Source organism: Macaca mulatta, chromosome 10 (assembly GCF_049350105.2).
Source record: "Macaca mulatta isolate MMU2019108-1 chromosome 10, T2T-MMU8v2.0, whole genome shotgun sequence".
Taxonomy (NCBI): Eukaryota; Metazoa; Chordata; class Mammalia; order Primates; family Cercopithecidae; genus Macaca; species Macaca mulatta.
The window spans coordinates 61,020,998-61,043,284 of NC_133415.1; the positions used below are offsets into that span (position 1 = coordinate 61,020,998).

At 45.1% G+C, this 22,287-nt stretch overlaps 1 long non-coding RNA gene across 1 annotated transcript in view; it reads left to right on the forward strand.

Annotated features, from left to right (window-relative positions):
- LOC100424053 (uncharacterized) overlaps positions 1-22,287 on the forward strand; it is a 32,279-nt gene continuing 9,992 nt past the window's right edge. Inside the window, exons 1-4 of the long non-coding RNA XR_013399728.1 lie at positions 1-89; positions 10,473-10,575; positions 17,174-17,278; positions 17,593-17,706. This is a non-coding gene — a long non-coding RNA (uncharacterized LOC100424053). The remainder of the gene's footprint in view (positions 90-10,472; positions 10,576-17,173; positions 17,279-17,592; positions 17,707-22,287) is intronic.

A 22,287-nucleotide genomic window follows, 5' to 3' on the forward strand; every position in this document is an offset into this window, starting at 1 on the left:
CACTAGTGAACCTCTTCCTCAGCTCTGGGACTGATTGTCCTCAAGCCGAGTACACACTGAGCACTGGGCCTGCCTTCTTCCTAACATAGGTGAGGACCGACTTCTTGCTTTGTTCTTTAACTTGAATCCCCACCCCACACCCCTGACATGTGGCTTTTCTCTCTCTCCTGCCGTGCTGCTCCTGGGCTGGCAACTTGGCTCCCTGTAGATTTCTGCCTTGGAGAAAAACTCCTTGGAGATTTCTGCCTTGTAATCCCACTGGCTTTCTAGGGCTGGAGTCCTTGGCTACCTGTTCATTTATTCATTAATTCATTCATCCATCTAGGTTTTTGTAAGCTCCAGACATTGGATAAAGCATTTTGAGGGACAGGTGAAAACAAAATCCTGTTTTTTACTCTTGAAAACTCAGTCTGCTGTGGGAGGAGAGAAAGGCAGGTAAACAAAGAGCTTTCCCAATGCAATGACAGCTAGACCTGAGGCTGGTCAGTGACTCAGGGAGCAAGGAAGATGAACCTCCTTCAGCTTGGGGCCTGGAACAGACTTATGATGGGAGAGAATTCGGATAATTACTCAACCTTCTCCTCTAGATCAGAGAAGGTGGGCAGGACGGAACCATGTGCATGGGTGGATGGGGGACAATCTAAGGACTCATTTTTTTTTTTTTTTCTGTGAGGCTGGAGCAGAGGGCCCCTTGCCTTTGCTTCTCTTGACCTCCCCACTCCTGCCTGTTCTGGCCTCCAGTAGTCTCACTTGGCAATAAGAGTTGGATTCTGGGTGGGTGCCTGGATGGGAGAATCTTTGACTGTTGACACTGTTCAAGCAGTTCAATATGACTGGAAATGTGTGAATGGAGCTATGTTCAGAGTAAAAGAAGGTGTGTTTAAGGTTTACATGTACGCGCTCTCTGCAAACCCCTTGGAAGCTTGGCTCCAGGATGGCGAGGGGTTGGCAATCAAAGACCGAATCTGGAGTAGCTCTGGGAGATGTGTTTTCACAGCATTAGATGCAATTACACGAGCAGGTTTCAACTCTTCTGTTTTAGTAACAACATTCATGCTAAAAATAAATATTTGCTGAGTGACTGATTTGACACTCACCTTGCAGAGGCCCAAGAATGGCTCAAGTGTTGTTCTTTTAGGCCTCTGTTTCTCAAATTGTGATCCTTAGACCAGGAACCTCAGCATTCTCTTGAGTCTGCCTAGAAATGCACATTCTGGGCCCTACCCTCCATGCTCTGAATTATATACTCTTGGGGCACAGGAATCTGCATCTAGCAAGCCTTCCAGAAGATTCTGCTCGTGCTCCAGTTTGAGAACCAGTGCTCCTGACTTCGGTTGGCAGTTGGTGTCTGTCTGAAGAGGGTCTCCACTGCCCCCAGGCATGTTCCTTCTCTCACTGCTGCCCCCTGGGATGGAAACTCGACATCCCCTCTTTCCCTTCCTACTGGCACCAACAGTACCAGAGCTAACCCCACAATCTCCATGCCCACATTTCTTCGACATCCACCTGTCATGGTCTTTGGAGGATTCAAGTGAAGTTCTTTGTCTTTTATGGGACAGAGATGTTTTCTAAAGTCATAGTAACATTCTCGGTCAATGTAATATAAAATGACTGGGAATTTCACTTTTAAAAATAGGTATATCAAAGGGAAAAATAGTAACTGTTCTGGTGGAGAGACCTGGTGAGCAGCACCTTAAATCAAGTGATGGAAGCTGAAATCAGCAACACTGGGACAAACCTGCATCACGTAATAGTGGATGCAATGCCCTGACAGGAGCAGCAGTCCTGTTTGCAGCATCACTGCCCCAGATGCATGCCTGAATCCATTCCTTAGGATACAGAGGGCAAACCCAAGCTGAGGAATGTTCTACTAAACAAATGACCTCTACTCTTCAAAAACATGCGGGTCAAGGAACAGGTGCTGAGGAGAGGGAGAGGGTCTAGGAAAGCCCTAGCTGGAACAATTGGCAGCATTCCAATGTGGCCTGTGGATTTCGTAGTGGTACTGTTCAACGTGAAATTTCCTGATTCTCGTAAGATTCTCCCTGGGGCCTGATAGCTTAAAGGGATGAGTAACTCTTCCCTTCTCAGGCCCAGTCCCAAGGTGCAAGGCCACTTGCACCAGCAACCTGCGCCAGCAAGACATCAGAAGCAGGAAGTGAGCCTGCCAGAAAACACATAACCCTGAAGATGGAGAAAGAGGCCATCCGGGTACAAGGTAGCAATTACATCAGACTAGGACACTTCCTGTTTAAAGGAGACTATAAAACCTTTGTCCTGTCCTCACATGGGGCTGACGCCATTTTAGGCCTCAGCTCGCGTGCATCCAAGCACTTATTCAAACAGCATGTTGCTCCACACTGCCTTGTATTGTCTGTTGGTGTGCTCTATGGATTCAAACTGATACAAGAACCTTACAATTTTGATTACGTAAGAGAATGTCCTTGTTCTTAAGAAAAGCCAACTGAAATATTTAGAGAGTAAGTTTGCAGGATGTCTACAACTTACTCTCAAGTGTTTTAGACAGAAGGAGAATCACATAATGGAAAATGTAAACAAGTGAATATGAGAAAGGAGTATATGAAAGTCTTTGAACTATTGTTATTACTTTTCTGTGGAAATTTACTTTTCAAAAGTGTGTATAGACATATAGGAAGAATATTTTAGTTACTAACATAGTTATTTTTTAGTAGTGAGATGATGGATGGTTTTTCTTTTAAAAAGATCTGCTTTTCCCCCAAATATTCTGTAACAAGCATGAACTATACTTGAAATCAGAACAGAAAAAAAAATGAAATGATAAAGACAATTGTTTCTTTTCATACAGACTTCAATGTAGCACATGAAACTGAGATCTGAGAGACCAAGATAGATGCCCTTTATCAACTAAGGTGGACTTTAAGGTTAAGGAAACAGAAAAGTTACTTATGGGTGGAGCAACTCCTTAAATTCCTAGAGCTACAAGAAAAAGCACAGGCTTGCTCAACTCCCTAACAATAGGAGCTCTCAGGCAAATTCCTACCTCTGATTTACAACCCAGACCACCACAACTCTGATTGGACAGAGGACCTTAGAAACATTCTTTTCTGATAAGCAACTGAAGAAGTCAAATCAGTTCCAGCAGCTTACAGAGACTGTGCACACATTGTGTTTGTCTCTTACAGTTCACTTTTTGATGGAAAGAGCCACATTCCGCCTTATTTTTATGCTGAAACCATGCCTCAAAGTGAGCACGGAATGCATGTTAATACACTTGTGCCCATTGTGTGTGTGCTCACCTCCCACTCCACATGTATAGCTTTTCCCCATAACCCGCTGAATATATGTAACTCTATTCTGTGATATAGGCCTGTGAGACATAAAATCCAGTCCGCCCTTTGCCTCTTCAAAGAGAGAGCACGAATGGCATATGCTGGAGACAGTCTCTTCCTGGTTTGCAAACTTAGATTGCCAATGTAACTGAAATAAGTCCATGAACGAGGCACAAGGCTAGTCAATCTGCCAAGACACCAATTCACAACAGAGAAGGAGATTGAATCCTAGGGCCCCAATCTAGAAGATGGGAAGGAACCTTAAATCCATCTCCCCAAGAGTAAGATTCTCTCCGGGGCCTGAAAGCTTAAGGAGATTAATAAGTCCTCCCTTCTCAGGCCCAGTCCCAAGGTGCAAGGCCATTTGTGTCGGCAGCGTGCGTCAACAAGTTAGCAGAAGCAGGAAGAGAGCTGGCGGGAAGACACCGGGAGACAGGTACCCCTGAAGATCGAGAAAGAGGCCATCCGGGTACAACGTAGCAATTACGTCAGACTAGGACACTTCCTGTTTAAAGGAGACTATGAAACCTTTGCCCCGTCCTCACCTGGGGCTGATGCCATTTTAGGCCTCAGGCTGCCTGTACCCAGGTGCTCATTAAAACAGCATGTTTCTCCATACCGCCTCATATTGTCTGTTGGTGTGCTCTCAGGGTTCAAACTGATACAAGAACCTTACACCAAAGAGTTTGATATTAGAGATGTTAATGGTTTTGGAGTGGGCTGAAGTGTGGAGATGGTTGGTTGGTTGAAAAGTGCAGGGTGAAGTCATGGGATGGGGAGATGGTGAAACTGTTTCTCATGCTGATTCTGTTCCTCTATGGGGGTCTTCAAACTGGTGGGTGTTTAGTAGGAATTTGGGATCTGGAAAACACCCTAGGCAGTTCTTAAACAAAAGCCTTATGGTTCTAACATCAGAAATCCTGTTCATAGGAACAATAGGGATGCCAGGGGTCAGTATCAGTGCTGCATGACTTTCAGTTACAAGGAAGTGGGTCAAGGTGCAGGGTGATTAATGCTTAATTATAACTATTTCTGTCCAGAATTCTTGCTAACCCTGTGAGGATGGCTTCACCAATAAAACACTCCTTTCTACTATTTATCCATCCTAGTGGTCTTTTGAATGACAAAAGAAAGGCTGAGAAAGATGGAGTAGGGGCCTGCAGTCCCCCACCCCTTACCCCTCATTCACTTGCTGGTGCTCCCTTCAGCTCCCTTCAGCTCCTTTCAGCTCCTTTCAGCCTCCTTCAGCCTCCATCGCTGGAGATAGACGTCCATGAGCCTTCTGCATTTTCTCTTCTTTCTGCTGACTAAAGGGTATCATGTTTTGCTATTTTTTCTTCCATACTTGCTCTTCTAAGGTGTTAGAAATGCTTAGAGCCAGAAACACACACACAAGAAACAACTGTGAAAGTTGATCATACAAATTGGGTCATTCTTATCATATCCAAGTAAAACCGCCAAAAAGCCAGGAGAGAAAAGTGCTCAGGATGCATAACATTGCTCCAAGAATGTAATTTTCTGCAAGCCTGGTGGCTGTAACCTGAAACCAGTTTTATCTAATAGCTGCTAAAATGACCTGCTGCAACTCTACGACCAATTATACCCATGCCATTACTTACCAATCAAAAGTTGCCATCTCACTGGAACTGTACTAGTGCGAATGAACTTTCTTCAAGAGCAATACATAACACTTCTCTTTGTTATAAAACCTCCAACCATCTCTTTGTTCTTTGGACACACTGAAGACCATCCAATATGTGATCTTGCAATTCTTTCTTCCCAAATAAAATGCTAAATTTAGAGATTCATCTCTACGTTTTAATTCTTTGGCACAACCGAATAGGACAAAGCCATGCATTTAACTTGTTCAACTGTTGATGAGATCATTGCTGCCTTTGCCCCCCTTATTCTTGAAAGCTCTAATTTTTTTCAGACCCCAGTCTTCTGATAGCATGAACAGACAGGGAGAGTCTTGAGTGATTATAAGAATATAATCCCGTTGAACAATCAACCTGTTTTACAGACGATTGCCCTGCAGCTTGTGTGGAATGCAGTTGTCTTATTGCATGGAACCAGCTCTTGGTAGATCTCAGCAGCTTATAGAGAAACCCGAGTGAACTTTCCTCATGACCATGCTAGTGTCTCCATCCTGGGATGAGCCATAGCTTCATCACCATAACATGCAACCTATGTGCTGGTGTGATGACTCGCTGTGTCTGTACCACTGGGGCCCCTGTTCCACATACCATGATGCATCCTTTCTTCTCTCCATCTCCCCATGAAGCCCTCCTGTCACTTTCCCTCGGAGAGATATTGCTTTGGAGAATACTCCCAACAGGATCCTTACTTGTGCCAAGTAATAAAACTTGATCAAACCTACGCTCTCAAGGAGATTCATTTCTTACTTGCCAAGCAAACGAACCTGGGTTTTTTTTGGGGGTAACAATAGTGTCTAATCCACATGTACAATTAGCATGTTCCAGTAGAGTTACACCATCAAAAAGATAGTCTTTCTTCTGTCCCCTAGAGTGCTTTCTCCTCTGTCCTGCCATGGGTGAGGCTGTCTGGACTTAAGGGAGGCACTAAATTCCCATTGCTTTGCTTTGCCTGCCTCACTGAGCAACTCTGAGGTATTACGGAGATGCCTATCTTTCCTGGTAATGTTAACATTGTTACAATGTGCAGATCTGGACAATACTTTGGAGAGGCCAAATACACAAGATAATGGCTGTTATTTTAAAGCTCTTCCTCCTCTGCAAATACCAGTTACTAAGATAATGCAGAGGGCCTCACTGTAATGGGCATGGCTTTGGATGTATAAACAGTGCAATATACCAGAGTCTCTTGATTAGCTTGAAGTTCTGTGGGCTGAAATCAGGACCTTAGATCTCTGCCAGGGGTGGTAAATGTGCTCACTTTCCCTTCCAAACAATGGGTGATGAACCTGAAGGAAATGCCTCCAGAAAAGCTTACACCCTGTCCATGTCTTAAAGGGCCACAGTGGAGGCCCTCCCAGTCCACATTTGACTTCTCCCATGTATACTTTTTTTTGAAATACGTTTATGACTTATTTGCCAGTTGTTAGAAATAACACAACTGTTAGAAATAACATAATTTCTTAAAAAATATCTGTTTGTGTTAAATTTCCAGAACTCTGTGACCGTGTGTGACTCTCAGTAACTATAGTTACAAAACACACTCTATTTTCCGAGATCTTTTTGTTATGACAGACTTGGTGTCTAAAACCCTGCTTGGCCCATAGTGTACTGGAAGGGGTTCCTGATCGAGACCGTAAGAGAGGGTTCCTGGATCTCATGCAAGAAAGAATTCAAGGCAAATCAATAGAGTAAAGTAAAAGCAAGTGTATTAGGAGAGTAAAGGAATAAAGAGTGCCTACTCCATAAGCAGAACAGCCCTGAGGGCTTCTGGTTGGCTGTTTTTATGGTTATTTCTCAACTATATGCTAAACAAGGGGTGGATTATTCATGAGTTTCCTGGGAAAGGGTTGGGCAATTCCCAGAACTAAGGGTTCCTTCCTTTTTTAGACGTATGGGGTAACTTTCAGACATTGCCGTGGCATCTGTAAACTGTCATGGCACTGGTGGGAATGTCTTTTAGCATGCGAACGCAGTATAATTAGCATATAATGAGCAGTGAGGACAATCAAAGGTCATTTTCATCACCATCTTGGTTTTGGTGGGATTTGGCTGGCTTCTTTACCGCATGCTGTTTTATCAACGAGGGCTTTGTGACCTGTTTCATGTGTCATCCTCCTGTCTCACCCCATGGCTACAAATGCCTTAACCTCCTGGGAAAACAGCTCAGTAGGCCTCAGTCTTATTTTAGCCAGCCCCTATTCAAGATGGAGTTGGTCTGGTTCGAATGCCTCTGACAACAGCCCATCTGTTCAATAAATAACTGTTTAATTAAATAAATCCCTGCATGTGTAACTGACTCCTGTGGGTTGTTTTTAGGCCTCATTCCCTTTCGCAGAACTGGGGTTCTAGGATTCCACGGAGTAGCAGAGACTCTGCAGCCTTCTGGGGAAATGCGCTGTTTCCGCAGGTACTTCCCTCAGCCCCATACGGCATCAGGACATTCTCCAGGTGCTCCTGGGTAGGAGCGTGCCGTGAGGGCTGTGGATTGAGTAGATGTGGGCTGTGGGACTGCGGGAACCTGTCTCTGAGCATCTGATTATGTGACTGCCATGGTGTGGGTGGGAGGGAGAAGCTTTAGAGTAGTGTTTTACTGCAAGTAAAGTCTAGTGTTTTTTACTGCAAGATATAACAATCCTCTTTTTAAAAAAATGTAATTTATTGAAATAAGCCTCCCTCAGAAATCCAACATGAAATGGCAGGTATTTTCTCATCTGTCACAGGCATCTCTTGGCTGCCCATGTTCAGGCCTTGGGCAATGTGTCTTTCTGCATATTTCAATAAAGCTTAATTTTGTGCTTTTTCTCTTGAATCTGACAACCAAGACACTAAGTTTTGCCAAAATAACCTGTGCTTATGAATTGCAGGAGTTTTAAAAAGATACAGGCAATTTGTCAAGAACCCTTGAACAGCATAAAGCTCTTTTACCCGAGTCAGCATTGCCTCAGCCAAATCCCTGCATGGAACGACTGTCTACAGCCAGCCCCTGGCACCGACTGTCACTGGTGGCACTTAGGCAACAAGGCTCTGCAGCACAGGGCTGTTTCCTCCGCGCAGGCTGCCTCTGTTCACAGAAGAAAGCAGGCTCCAGACTGCAGCTGCTGCATCCTGTCCCAGAAGGTCTTGCTGGGCATTTGCACTGACAGCCACTGAGTGGCACTCATGGCGTGGTGCTTGGCTCCAGAGCTCCCCACGGCTCTGGGGGTGCCTTTGGATGTTACTAGGGTAGATGGGGGAGCCAACTTGCAGGTATCATGACCCTTCAGACCAAGGAGAGCCACCTTCCCAGAGAGACTCACCAGCTCCCTGCAATGACTGACATGAATCCACAGCAGGTCCTTTTCTCTTGTCTCCCAGAGAGACTCACTCTGGAGGTCATTCATGCTGTCGTCATGCGGTGGGGCTCATCCTGGCTCAGCTCTGCTCCCCTTCCCCACCCTCTTCCCTTACTCTCCAATGAACAAGAATGCTGCCCGGGTTCTGATTCCAGAAACCCAACCAGAACGCTGCCCTTATAAAGATGAGTCCAGAGCGAAGCCTCCTGCCAGCATGAGTGTTTGTGTGTGTGTGTGTGTGTGTATGTGTGTGTGTCGAGAACGCAAGGCCAAAGGTGTTCAAGGAACAAGTCACCACCCACTTCCCAAGAAGGGTTGTCAAACTATGGGATACTTGGTTGAATTTAAATTTCAGATAAACAATAAATCATGTTCTAGGATAAATAAGCCCCAAATATTGTGTGAGTCAATAGTTTGGAGCTTACTTATTTTTAGTTTATTGCATAAACTAAAAAAACACTTCTGATATAAAATTCAAATTTCACTGGGCATTCTGTGTTTGTATTTGCTAAATCTGACAACTGTACCACTGTGCTTTTTGAGTCTGTGTCTATTTTGAATTCATGCAGAGCTTAAGAAAGCATTTGCAGCCACTTAGCTTCTCCTCATGAATAATAATTGTAGTACTGGTAGTAATAGTAATACCAGCAATAGTAATAGTAGTAGTGATAATTATAGCAACAGCAGCAGTAGCAACAGTGATAATTATAATAGAAACAGCAGGAGTAGTAATAGTAGTAGCAATAATAGCAACAGCAGTAGTAGTAATAGCAGTAGCAGGCATATTAATAGCAGCAGTGATAGTATTAAGTACTAATAATAGTAGAAGCTAGTATGTATTTAGTGCATCTTATATTTCAGGCAGTGTTCTGAGAGTGTTACACGTATTAACTGATTTGATCTTCCAACTTCTCCCTTCCCCTGTAAGGTGGGGACCATTATGATCCACATTTTGCGGATGACACAATAGAGGTCCTAAGAGGTGAAGTGATTTTTCCAAGGCCACTCCCTGGCCCGCTCCCTGGCTCTGGGTTTGTGGCAGGTACTACTTGTTTCCCCTCTGGTGCTGGAAGAGGCTCGTTCTGGCCAGGGCAGTGCAGGAGTCTCTAGTACTGATCAGTTAAGGAGGTTTGCATTCTTCTTCCAAGCGCTCTGAAGAATGTTCTCTGTTCCTGCTTTCTGCAAGTCTAGAAAGGTCACAGGTGGCCTGGGCAACCCTCTCAGTCATCTCAGCCTCTGTGAAGGGTCTCTGCCTTGCTCTCCAGTTAGAACTAAAAGAGGGGAGCTGCAGCCGTGTTCCCTTCTGAGAGAAGGGTGGAGAGGGGGTTGTGTTCCCTTCAGAGCCTTCTGGGCACCTGCCCCCAACCCATGTCTCAGCACCTCTCTTAACTTTGCAGTCCAGAGCACAGCTTCTGTTGATGACTTATTCAAAACCACTCCTGAACAAAGGCAACTATGATAGCAGCTAAGGATGGTTTCACAGCCGAAAGAATGAGAATGTGGGCAAGTGAGTCCAGCTGACCCAGGTCTGATTCCTGGCTGACATTTGCCAGCTGTTATCTTGATCTTACAGCCATAACTTCTCTTCTCTGAGCTATGTTTCCCCTTCAGTAAAATGGGTATGATCTTTAAGGCATCCCCCTCCTTGCAGGGCAGCAATGAGACTGAAATGAGGGGGACGTTTAAGTGGTCAGCAGGGGCCCGCAGAAAGGTCTCGAAAGGAGCTTTTCGGTACTGGAAGAGAGAACACTTGGAATGGCCTGCTGTGAGCTGCCGAATTTTTTCAGGCTTTCAGCCAAGGGCAGGCCCCGGTCTGTGCCACTCTGGGAAGCTAACACCCTGATCAATAATTTGCCTCTTTACTGACCTGAAGAACCAGAGGTCAAAGTTAAGAGTACCGTAGCTGCTAGGGAGTGAGAATACTGAGAAGAGGAGTCCAGAGAGGGGATGCATAAACTCTGCTTGCTTCCCTGACCGACCCCTGAGCCACGCAGGTGCAAAGCAGGCGCCAGGCACCTAGCTGAGGATCAGGGAGCCGACTGCATTTGCTCTCTTCCCTGAAAAACAGGGTTTCCAGTTTGAGCCCAGCTAAATTATTTTCCAGTTAAAACAAACAAGCAAGCAAATTACCAACCATTAGCATTCTTCTTAGAGGATAATTCACTCCACAGCATTCTGACCAAAATGCCAGAAGACAATACAGAATTACTCAGTACATGAAGCACCAGGAATACAACAACAGAAGAGAGAGGACCCAGACATTGGAATCAGCAGGTGAGGATTTTAAGGTGACTATTGGCTGTATGCTCAATGAATAAAGGAAGACACGCTTATAATAAACAAAAAGATGGGCTGGGTGTGGTGGCTCATGCCTGTAATCCCAGCACTTTGGGAGGCCGAGACGGGTGAATCAAGAGGTCATGAGATCGAGACCATCCTGGCTAACATGGTGAAATCCCGTCCCTACTAAAAATACAAAAATTGGCTGGGCATGGTGGCACGCACTTGTAGTCCCAGCTACTCGGGAGGCTGAGTCAGGAGAATCACTTGAACTCAGGAGGCAGGGGTTGCAGTGAGCCGAGATCATGCCACTGCACTCCACTCTGGGCAACTGAGTGAGACTCCATCTCAATAGTAATAATAATAATAATAATAATAATAATAATAATAATAAACAAAAAGATGGAAATTCTGAGTGGAGAGAGAGAAATGATTAAAAATGAAAATTGGAGAACTTTAAAAATACAATGTCTGGAGTAAAGTTATTAGAATAATGTCAGGCACTCAACAAATAGGTAGATGTCAAAGCAACATGGAATGGAAGACATACTCAGTTTTATCAGAAAGCAACTACAGCAGAATAGCGTTCTTTTAGCTAAAAATGTTATTCAGACATCATTGATTATGAAGAAGCCTGTCTTTGTGAAACTGAATTCCTCCTGAACTATTTTTGACAGAACTCCCTTTCAGCAATGGGGCCATATTGAGCTGCACTTGAAGCCTGCTGCCTCACTGAATAGTGGGGTCTTGGTGGGGGTAGGTGGAGGGGGGTTGCAATTCATCTAAAAGCTTGTGGGTTTTGTGGCAGCATGGTAGAGAGAAAGAATACAGACTTTGGAAAGAGATGCTCATTCAAATCCCAGGTGTCTTTACCAGCTCTGTGACCCTGGCCCAGACAGGGTGTATATTTGTGCCTATGATTGTATTGTTGCTGTTGTTTGTTTTAGTCTAGAAGGTAGATATTTTAGAAGCTGTGCTTATACACTTGTTATGAGGATTTAATATGAACATTCATTCTAGTATGAGCCTGGCGTATCATATCACCCCCTCTGTGTCTGTCAAATTTAACACTTTCTGAGATGTCTCAGGTCCCTGGGAATTTTGTAGCGAGCCCCTGGCTGAGCTTTAGCTGAGTCTCCGCAGGAACTTAGAAGCTCCACACACAGATTGATGGGAGGAGGGGCCTTTAGGCCTCCATTTGCAGGAACTGCTTTGCTTGGGCACCAAGATCCGCCCAGGATCGGGCAGGAGCCTGCCATGGGCAACCTCAGCTTGAGGGCCACACACCTGAGGCCTGGGGAAAGGGAGCCCAGGAGCAGGTTCTGAAGAGGCCACTTTTAGAATGGGCCCTGTCAGATAAAGGGGAGGGAACTAGCCACACATCACATCTTTGAGGCCCTGGATAATATAGTGTGCCTCAGTGACGCAGGAGGCGAGACTCGATTCCGGAGATAGGTCTCAGATGCCAGACCACATTGAGTTAAGACAGGGATGGAGCGGAAGCAGCTTTCCCTAAGATACATCTACCAGATGTGCCATGTCAGTTTACCATTGCCATGGCAACATCCAGAGTTTACCGCCCTTTTCCATGGCAGTGACCGGATGATCCAAAACTTACCATCCCTTTACCATCCTTTTTCTGAAATGTCTGCATACTCTGCTCTTTAATTTGCATATAATTAAAAGCGGGTATGAATGTGAGTACAGACCTGCCTCTGAGCTGCTGCTCTGGGCACACTGCCTGAGGGTAGCCCACTCCATGAGGAGCAGAGCCTCTGATGCTGCTGTGCACGTCTGCTTCAAGAGAATCTACTGTTTAACACCACAGGCTGGCCCTTTAATTCATTCCTGCAAGAAGCCAAGAGCCTTCTAAGGCTAAGCCCCAATTTGGGGCCTTGCCTGCCTTGTATCACCATGGCAGGCTGTGGACCTTCTCTGTGTTCTGAGAGCAGCCCAGATGGCCTCCCCTGGGTGGCTGTGCCTCCCTGCCACCCCCAGGCTCTGCAGCTTTAGGAGCACCTGCCATGCTCACGGTCTTCCCCGCCCTGAGAGTGAATGCTGCTCCACGTGCCTAGTGGGGCCACAGTGCAGTGAAGTGAACATTCGCTCTCTTTCTATTTCTCCACTGTTTTCCAGGCCCTGGCAAGAGAGCTGGAAACTGGGGTTAGCAATGGATGCAAGGCAAGCATATTTAAAAAATATTTTTGCTATACCTTTAGAAGAATTAGAAACAATGATTGAAATCAAAATATTCAGGTGGTAACATTTCAGCTTTTAGAAGAGACTAGGGGTCAGGCGCGGTGGCTTAGGCCTGCAATCCCAGCACTTTGGGAGGCTGAGGTGGGTGGATCACCTGAGGTCAGGAGTTTGAAACCAGCTTGGCCAACATAGTGAAACTCTGTCTCTATTAAAAATACAAAAATTAGCTGGGCGTGGTGGCAGGTGCCTGTAATCCCAGCTCTTCCGGAGGCTGAGCAGGAGAATCGCTTGAACTTGGGAGGTGGAGGCTGTAAGTGAGCCGAGATCTTGCCATTGCACTCCAGCCTGGACAACAAGAGTGAAATTCTGTCTCAAAAAAAAAAAAATAAGTAAAAATAAAAGAGAGTAGAGATGCCACTCTGTAGCTCAGAGCTTCAGGGTTCTCCAAGGCTGAGGGAACATCATTTTGACTCTTCACCTTCACCTATGAGACCTTGCTTAGTTCTTTATCCTTATCTTTTGCCTACTGAACCCTTGTTAGCCCTGTCTCAGGCTCACTGATAAACTGCAGTTTCTGCTAAACAATCCAGCACAATTTCTACTCCAGGACCTTTGCACACACTGTTTCCTATACCTGGTGCTTTCTTTTCTTTTTTTTGAGATGGAGTTTCACTCTGCCGCTCAGGCTGGAGTACAATAGCTCACTGCAACCTCTGCCTCCTGGGTTCAAGCAATTCTCCTGCCTCAGCCTCCCAAGTTGCTGAGATTACAGATGCCTGCCACCACGCCTGGATAAGTTTTGTATTTCTAGTAGAGACAGGGTTTCACCATGTTGGTCAAGCTGGTTTCGAACTCCTGACCTCAGATGATAGACCCACCTCGGGCTCCCAAAGTGCTGGAATTACAGGTGTGAGCCACCACACCCGGCCCCTAGTCTCTTCTAAAAGCTGAAATGTTACCACCTGAATATTTTTTAGTAGAGATGGGGTTTCGTCATGTTGGCCAGGCTGGTCTCAAATTCCTGATCTCAGGTGATATGCCTGCCTTGGCCTCTTAAAGTGCTAGGATTACAGATGTGAGCCACTGCGGCTGGCTTGTGCTTTCTTTAACTCACATCTGGTTGTTACTCCCAATTCTTAATTTTTACCTGCCAATTTCTACTGATTTGACAAGCCATCAGTCCTTTTCTTTGTCTGACCATGTTTCCTACCTTTCAGACTAGGCTGGAGCCAACATTTGATCATTTTATTAGGATGACTCAGCACTATATTATTAGCTGTGCAATTATGTATCTACTGACCTTTTTTTGTCTCTTTCTCTGGAACAGCAGAAACTTCCTGTACTTGTGCACTGCTGTATCCCCAGGGATGAACATAAACTGGATTGTCAAATATGTGTTCAACGAGGGAGCAGCTACTTGCTTTCAAAGTTCTAGTTATTTTCTTAATTCCTCCCTCCTTCTCTAAAATCATTCCTAGGAAGAAGCTAATGATCCTAGATATGTAAAATTAGGGCCAAATGAATCCTGTTTTACTAACTCGTTTTGGAATTTTAAACAAAACGATACATTTGTGAAATTCAGATTTTGTTTATATACAGTTTGTATACACATTTATATAGGGCACATTTATACCCCGCAGTCTGGAATTTTCTATTAATTATACGTTATACCACTTCAAGAGCAGCACTGTTAAGTCCAAATGGGAGTGGTCTAGGCATCAGCTATAGCGTACCTTCTTATCAGCAACGAAAGCCATGCCACTAACTAGTGGGACCTAGTAGCTTCACTGACAGTGTCAGCCCAGCTGCCATAATCAGCTGTCATTTCACTCTCAGCTTCTGCTGACTTTTGGCCGGGACCTGGATGGGAGTTGGAGAGGGCTTGAGGGGAGGGCTGTTGTACATTTATTTTGTAAGGTAGTGATTCGCGATGACGAAATGGAGGGTTAGACAGAGCTTGGTGTAGCTAATGTGAGTGTGAGAGGCAGTTAGCTGCCTCCAGTGGAGATGTTCGCCAGCCTCAGTTACTCTCAGAATATCGTTGCCCTGTCTTTGGAAATCTAGATCCTTTCAAAGTAAGTTTCAGAATTGTCCTTTGAGAAAAAAATAATTGGAAAGCTTTCTCAGAATCCAGGTGTCTGCTGGTCTTCAGAGTTTCACATAAAAGGGTCATAGTTTGTGAACTCAAATAGCAAAGGAAGTTATCCATTTCATACTCAACAGACTTCAAATGAGCACCTTGAATTCTCTGAGCAGAGACCATTGGCATAAAGGCCTGTGACGGAGGTGACTGACCGGGGTGTGTCCCAGGCCACCCTGTGTGTAGACCTGGAGGAATAGGACAGCATTTTCATCAGAAGAAAGTGCCCTAAGGCCACATCCACAGGGACACTTAATCGAAGGTGGCAAAAGGTGCTTGCTCCCCTACTTCAAGAATAAACTTGTTTGTAATCTTCAAAAATCATTTCAAGCCCATCCTAGTTAGTGTCACTACTGCCTTGCGAGGTATCAGCAGGAGATATCATGGCTGTTGTTAGAGCTGGGAAGCCTACAGTTGATGGTTAAATGCTTGCTGGAGAGTCATCCTGCCACACCACGACAGAGCTGGGTCTTGAAAGGTTTTCTGCTTCCAGGACCCCAGAGGTCACAGTCCCAAATGCCTATAGGGGTCAGGGAATAATATAAGTTAACAAAGTGGACCAAGGTACTGGGGCAATAGGGAGTGTGGGGACCATGGCCAGGTGGGGTGCTATTCCCCGTCTAAAAGCAGAGCTTCACTTCAGCCCTTTCTGATCGTGGGCATGTAGTATTATGGGGCCTATTCTGCTACATCTAGTAATTTTACCAAAATTGACATTTGATGAGAAATTACATGCAATTACTCTTTTTAAAAAGGTTGCAGGCTAAAGAAACAAATTTTTAGTTGGTATTTAGCCCACAGGTGGTGGTGTTTGTTTTTCCATCAGGAGCCTCTGTAGAAGAGGGTTGGATGGGGCAGAGTGGTGCCCAGGGAGGGGCATTGGCAGTGGTGTGTGCCCTATATTCTTAGTAGCCAGCCTGTCCCATTTGTTTTGCAGAGGCTGGGTTACAGAGCTGGGGAACGGTTTTCCAGTCAAATTTCCCTTGAAGGGAAAGTTAAAAATGATGACAGTTAATCCCATTAACCGGGCAGATAGATGCATGAAGTTCCAACCTCCCTCCCACAACCCAGCTCCCACCAGAATCCCGCCTACAGCATCCACTTCTGCAAAGTTGTTTGTGGGTTTCATGGCAAAATTTCTGTATTTTTTAGTGGGAAATGCAGTTAGTGTCTAATCTCGTCTTTTCTCAGCCAGCCTGCTTTTTGTCACGTCATTTCTGTAGACAGAAGGGCAGTGAGGAGCCTCAGTCGTATCTCCAAGCTGTCATCTTTGAGCAGTTTATCCCATGTAATGGCAGGCTTCTTGAGAACGAACAGTCCAGGGCTGTGAGTGGGACCTTTCCAGTCCCAGCAAGTCATTCTCTGGGACCTCACCCACCCCTATGATGAGCCCCAGGGGGCGGGGGTGCAGACGGTGTCTGTTACCTACAGCTGTTTCTCACCAGGAACTCTGGAGTTCCCCTTCATAAAGGGCACTGCACAGGCCCCCAGTGTGTCCTCCGCTCTCTAGGACAGTTGGATTTGTCTGGAAGACTTGCTGTTTCTTCCAGGAGGGTCGATGTAGTCTCACAGATAAAACACATAGGCAGGAAGCCAAAAAGCACAACCTCCTCTGTCCTCCAAATCCACCATACTGGAGCCCGCTCTCCTCTGAGCCTGGGTCAAACTTGGGGACCCAGAGGGTGAGGCTGGGACCCTGCCCTTTGGGTGCTCACAAGCTCTCATTTGACCTTTCTGGGCTCTGCCTGAAGTGTCTCCTATTTATTTATTTTGTTTTATGTTATTTTTTGAGACAGGGTCTGGCTCTATTGGCCAGGCTGGAGTGCAATGGCGTGATCTCAGTTCACAACAACCTCTGCCTCGCGGGTTCAAGGGATTCTCCTGCCTCAGCCTCCTGAGTAGCTGGGATTACAGGCATGTGCCACTATGCCCGATTAATTTTTGTATTTTTTATACAGTTGGGGTTTCACCATGTTGACCAGGCTGGTCTTGAACTCCTGGCCTCAAGCGATTCACTGGCCTTAGCCTCCCAAAATACTGGGATTACACCTGGCCAAGCCTCTTCTATTTAAAAATAGAAATAAAAAAAGAGATCAAAACAGAAAGTTATAGTGGGAGTGGACAAGCCCTGGAAAACAGCAGGCGTGAGGGCTTAGAAAAGAGTATGCCTCTGCCTCATTTACCTCTTCCCACTGGGAAACATGCGGAGAGGCTAAAGAGGACCCACTTCCAAAATCTCTCTTTTTTCTCTAGTTCTACTTCGTGAGAATAAGTATACAAGAGGATGTCAGATTTGTTCTGAAACAGTTGTTGAGAAGTTTTGAGTGGCTGGCCAGGACTTACAGCCCACATACTCAGGTATGCAAGAAACAAATTTATCTGTGCATCCTTAAATCAACGTCATTCTGACCCACAACCCCCTCCCCGCAACTAAATTCCTGCGAACTGCCATCTTTGACATTAGGAGAGGTGCCTCCCTTTAGGGTCTCATGGAGAAGGGCGTGTGATCTCTGTTAGCCTTGAGCTCCCTGGGCAAACCACAGGCCTTGCCACCCCTCTGGGTGCCACACAGCTGAGCGTGTAGCCGGGCTTCTACCCCAGGACTCACACTGCCCATCACTTTCCCAACCACCCAGGGCACTGTCCTGACAGCTCCTCCCATCCTCTTCCAGCCACCAGATGCAATCTCCAATATGAGCGGGCTTTGGGAAAACACAATCGGAATCGGGCAAGTGAAGTTTGTTGCAGACAAGTTCTTCTTTCCCTCTGCCACAACCTCCTCCAAGGTAAGGAAGCGTGCAGCTTGTCTATCTGCTTAAACAGGGAGAGTAAAGGGAGAAAGTCCAGGGGAAAATATAGAAATCAGTGTTCCCAGAGTGATCATGACAGAGGACCAGCAGAACAGACTCGAGGGGGAGATGTGGGAATTTGTTTAGATGGCTTGATTCAAGGGTCCCTGCTGGAAGAGTCTATAGTTTAGAATCATTCAGAGTGCCATTCTGCCTAACAAGTATGTTCAGCGTTAGAACATACTTTGTCTCCAGGAAATAGCTCTTACATCAAGGTACTGTTTGTCGTCACCACCATGTAGGCCCGTGACCAAAGAGGAAGGAGTCTATTATGGCAGACACTGGAGGAGGTGGAAATCCCGGCCAGGCTGTGTGGGTGTGGACTTTGCTCTAAGACAGTGTGCCCACTGGAACTGGGCAGTGCCCAGAGACGGCACCTTGAAGACCCACATTCCTGTTGTGAAGGAGAAAGCGTTCCAGTGTCTGGGGGTGCAGAGAAGAATGCTGCCACTCACAAATTGTGCAGTTTCTGAATGGCCCAGACACAGGGCTGGGAACGTTATCCCCGAGTGTTCATTTCAGGTGGCTTTTCCTGAGTTCAGCTATTCCTTTCCCATCCTTTTCTTCATAGGCCGGGAAGGAAATTTTTAAATGATTTATTCATGGCCTTAAGGTCTCTAGGTTACTTGAGTTTTTTCTCTTTTTAGTCTTGAATTTCTACTTCTCTAAAAATTATATAGACCTCTTTTAAACGATAGTCCTAGTGTTATTTTTATTCAAGAAATTGGAGATTATATATATGTACACATATACATACATATGTGTATATGTGTACATATATGCCTATGTATATACACACACATCTGTGTATATACACATGTACGTATACATATATGTGTGTATATATATATACACACGCACACATACACAAGGGATATATCACGAATGTCAGGTCATTCCCATCTCTGCCCAGCCTGGCTCCCTTCCTGGAGGCGTCCGCTTCTGCTGGGGGTCTCTTCTCCCAAGGGTGGCAGCAGGGTGCAGGCTATGGCCTGAACGTGCATTGTCTTCATTTGCCTTGGAGATGATTTTATGTCATTACATAAGCCACCTCATTTTTCATGACTGCATAATATAGACATCTCATAATATATTTAATTGAATCCCCTTTAATACATATTTAGGTATTATTTTCTTTAGTTCTAAGCATCTACAAGTAACACTTCATGATTCAGTATCTCCGTCTATATATTTTTTTTTTTTATCCTTAAAAACATTTTCTCTGTTTCTGATTCCTCATTTTTATTTGATTATATTGTCTTTCCTAAAATTACTGTGTGTAACTCACATCTCTGTGTGTGTCTTAGTTGTAGGCCAACTCAATTTTTGGTTGACTGGGGAGAAGTAAAAAAAAAAAAACGTTATTTTCTGTCCCGGTGCCATCCCTGTGGTGTGGGATAGAATTGAATTCCTTTTATATGACGCTTACTGTTCCTGTGACTTTGTTGCCAAAAACTTTATATCTGGTATAAATTTACCCTGGAAATGTATGGGCCTTTCTAGGCAACTGGTAGTTCAGCCATTCTCCTAAGAAGATGCAGATGAACGTTCCTGGCCTTCTTTCTGACTCACCTGTGACAGAGCTATGGCATGCTGTGCAGGAGTGAAAACGCGGATCCGAATAAGTCAAAGCAAGTTCCATCCTAAATGACTGCGGGCCACAGGCTCACCCTTTGTTGGGATGTCTGGGCCTTCCTAGCTTCACCTTTAATTAGGGAAGCTCAGCACAGCTCAGCGTTCTCACCCTGTGTTGGCATCAGAATTACCTGGAGAATTTATAAACAGCATGGTGCTTGGTCGCAGGCGTGGTCCTTGGGTATATATCCCAGGCTGACAAGCCCTGGGACTGCATGACTATTGAACCCATGCGATGGAATGACAATTGCGAGGTTGCCAGTTGAATGAGAGGGCTTGTGAAACTTGACCTCCTCAAATGTGGTTTACTGCAGCATTTTTAGGCTCACAGTTTTTGAGTGTTGTAAAATATTTTCTCTCTCAAGTTTCATCTCTAAGTTTTCTATTTCTTGGAGTAGAAAAGACAAAATATGAATTTAAATTTATGCTTGGGGAAATAGTAAGCTGGAAGCCACCTTTCCCAGTGTTCAAGGTCGGGGAGGAAGACAGCTGAGGAACTGGAAGTGCATAACCCTCCTGTGATGCAGGAGAGGAGGAGAGGAGGGGCGGTGGCTGGGGCACCAACCCGAGACTGGAGTCAGGTTCCTCGCCCCGCCACGGAAATCTTCCTGCCCATGGACTCGGCTGGGCCAGGAGGGATTCTAGGTGCCAAGGCTCTGAGGGTGTCTCAGGTTCAGAGCCGCCCTTTCTTGGGGCTTCTAATGGGGACCTGTTCTGTGGCTGGTGGGGAGTCACTCCGTGTGTGTTAGCCCCCTGCACAGTCCTTCCCATAGGAGAAGGACATTCATCACTTTTATGAGCATCTTCTTCCTATTGGTGGAAATCCAGCTGACTTTTATCTGTCTTTTTAACAATTTTTTGAGATAGGGTCTGGCTCTGTCACCCAGGCTGGAGCGAATGGCGTGGTCACGCGTCACTGCAACCTTGACTTTCCAAGCTCAAGAAATCCTCCCACCTGAGCCTCCTGAGTAGCTGGGACCACAAGTGTGTCAGCATGTCTGGTTAATTTATTTTTATATTATGTAGAGACCAGGTTTTCCTCTGTTGCCCAGGCAGGTCTCACATCCCTGGGCTCAAGATGATTCTCCTTCCTCGGACTCCCAAAATGCTGGGATTACTGGTGTGAGCCACCACGCCTGCCCAGCTCACCTTTCTTAAGCCTTCACTGCTGTCTTGCCAGAATGTTGCGTACCTTCCCTGCCGTCCTGTCATCTTGGCATTGTTGAGCGTGTCAGAGACCTTAAATCTGCATGTGTAAAGGTGATATTTTCATGGTACATTTAAACAAAACATCAGTTTAAAAGTGTAAGTAAAACTGTAGGCATTATCACACTGTGCAAGGCCACACAGGGGGTTGCACTTGGGAACAAAATGATTAATCAGAGGCTGTGGGAGGTAGACTTTGTAGTGTCAGGAGGGTAGAATGACCGGACACAGTGGCTCACACCTGTAATTCCAGCACATTGGGAGGCTGAGGAGGGCAGATCACTTGAACCCAGGAGTTAGAGACCAGCCCAGTCTGGGCAACATGGCAAAACCCTATCTCTACAAAATACCAAAAAAAAAAAAAAAAAAAAAGCTGGGTGTGGTCGTGTACACCTATAGTCTCAGCTACTCAGGAAGCTGAGATGGGAGGATTGCTTTAGCCTAGAGAGGTCAGCCTGGGCAACAGAGTGAGACTCTGTATCAAAAAAAAAAAAAAAAAAAAAAAAAAAGAAAAAAGAGAGATAGAGTAGAGTATCCTCTGGTTCCTGCAGGAGGATGTGATTGGCTTATTTAAATATTTCTGTGGGCTGGCAGAGAACTGAAACCTGTTACTCAGGGATAACCAGGAACTGCCCCTGGACCCCTTGAGCAGTAGCGTTATTTGGTTAGGGGGCCTTATTATGGCAACAGAGTAGGGAGGGAAACTTGGAATTAGGCCATGTGAGGTCCTCCCAGTTCCACCAGGTGTCAAGGCAGTATATAATAGTGGATGTAAATTTAAGTCCTTGCATCACAATGGATGAATGAAAGGAAAAAAGGAAGAAAGGAATAATGAATAGATGGATAGAAGGATGAATGGCAGGAAAGATACACAGATGGAAAGATGGAAGAAAAGATTGTTGGCTGGATGCACTGGTTAAGAGCTCAGTCTCTGAAATTATACAGGAGCTGTGGGGTATAGTTTAACTCCTGGCTGCCATTTGTTATCTTTGTGGGCTTGGGTAAGTTACTTAACCTGTCTAAGCACAACTCCCTGCACCATCACCACTGACTCCTCATCTTGTGAAATATGGATTTAGCAACAACTGCCATTGAGGATTTTCATGAGGATTAAATTAGATAACGGTGGATGAAGCACTTTGCACACTGCTGAATACACAGTAAGTGCCCAATTAATGCCAGTTATTCTTTGTTTTACTCCCTTTTATTCCAAAGAAGTTTTGAGCTAGCTTTGAAATCATGCATGATATATGTATTGCAAATTTCTTATCTAAGTTTACGTATTGTGTTTTCACTATCTTAATGATATATTTTAAAAAGGCATTCTAAGTTTTCAGATAATGTGTTTTCTCAATACTAATTGGGTATACCTAATTATAAAAACCACAAATCAGAAATGCTACAAAATCTGCAACTTTTTGAGCATTTACATGATGCTCAAAGGAAAAGCTCATTGGAGCATTTCGGATTTTAAAATTTTGGGTTAGGGATGCTCAACCATAAGTACAGTATATAATGCAAATATTCTAATATCCCACCCACACTCCCCAAATTCGAAGTCTGAGATACTTCTGGCCCCAAGCATTTTGGATAGGGATATTCCATCTGGTTTTGTTTTGCTGTTGTTGTTGTTGCTGCTGTTTTGAGGTTGCTGCCTTTTGAATACTGTCATAACAA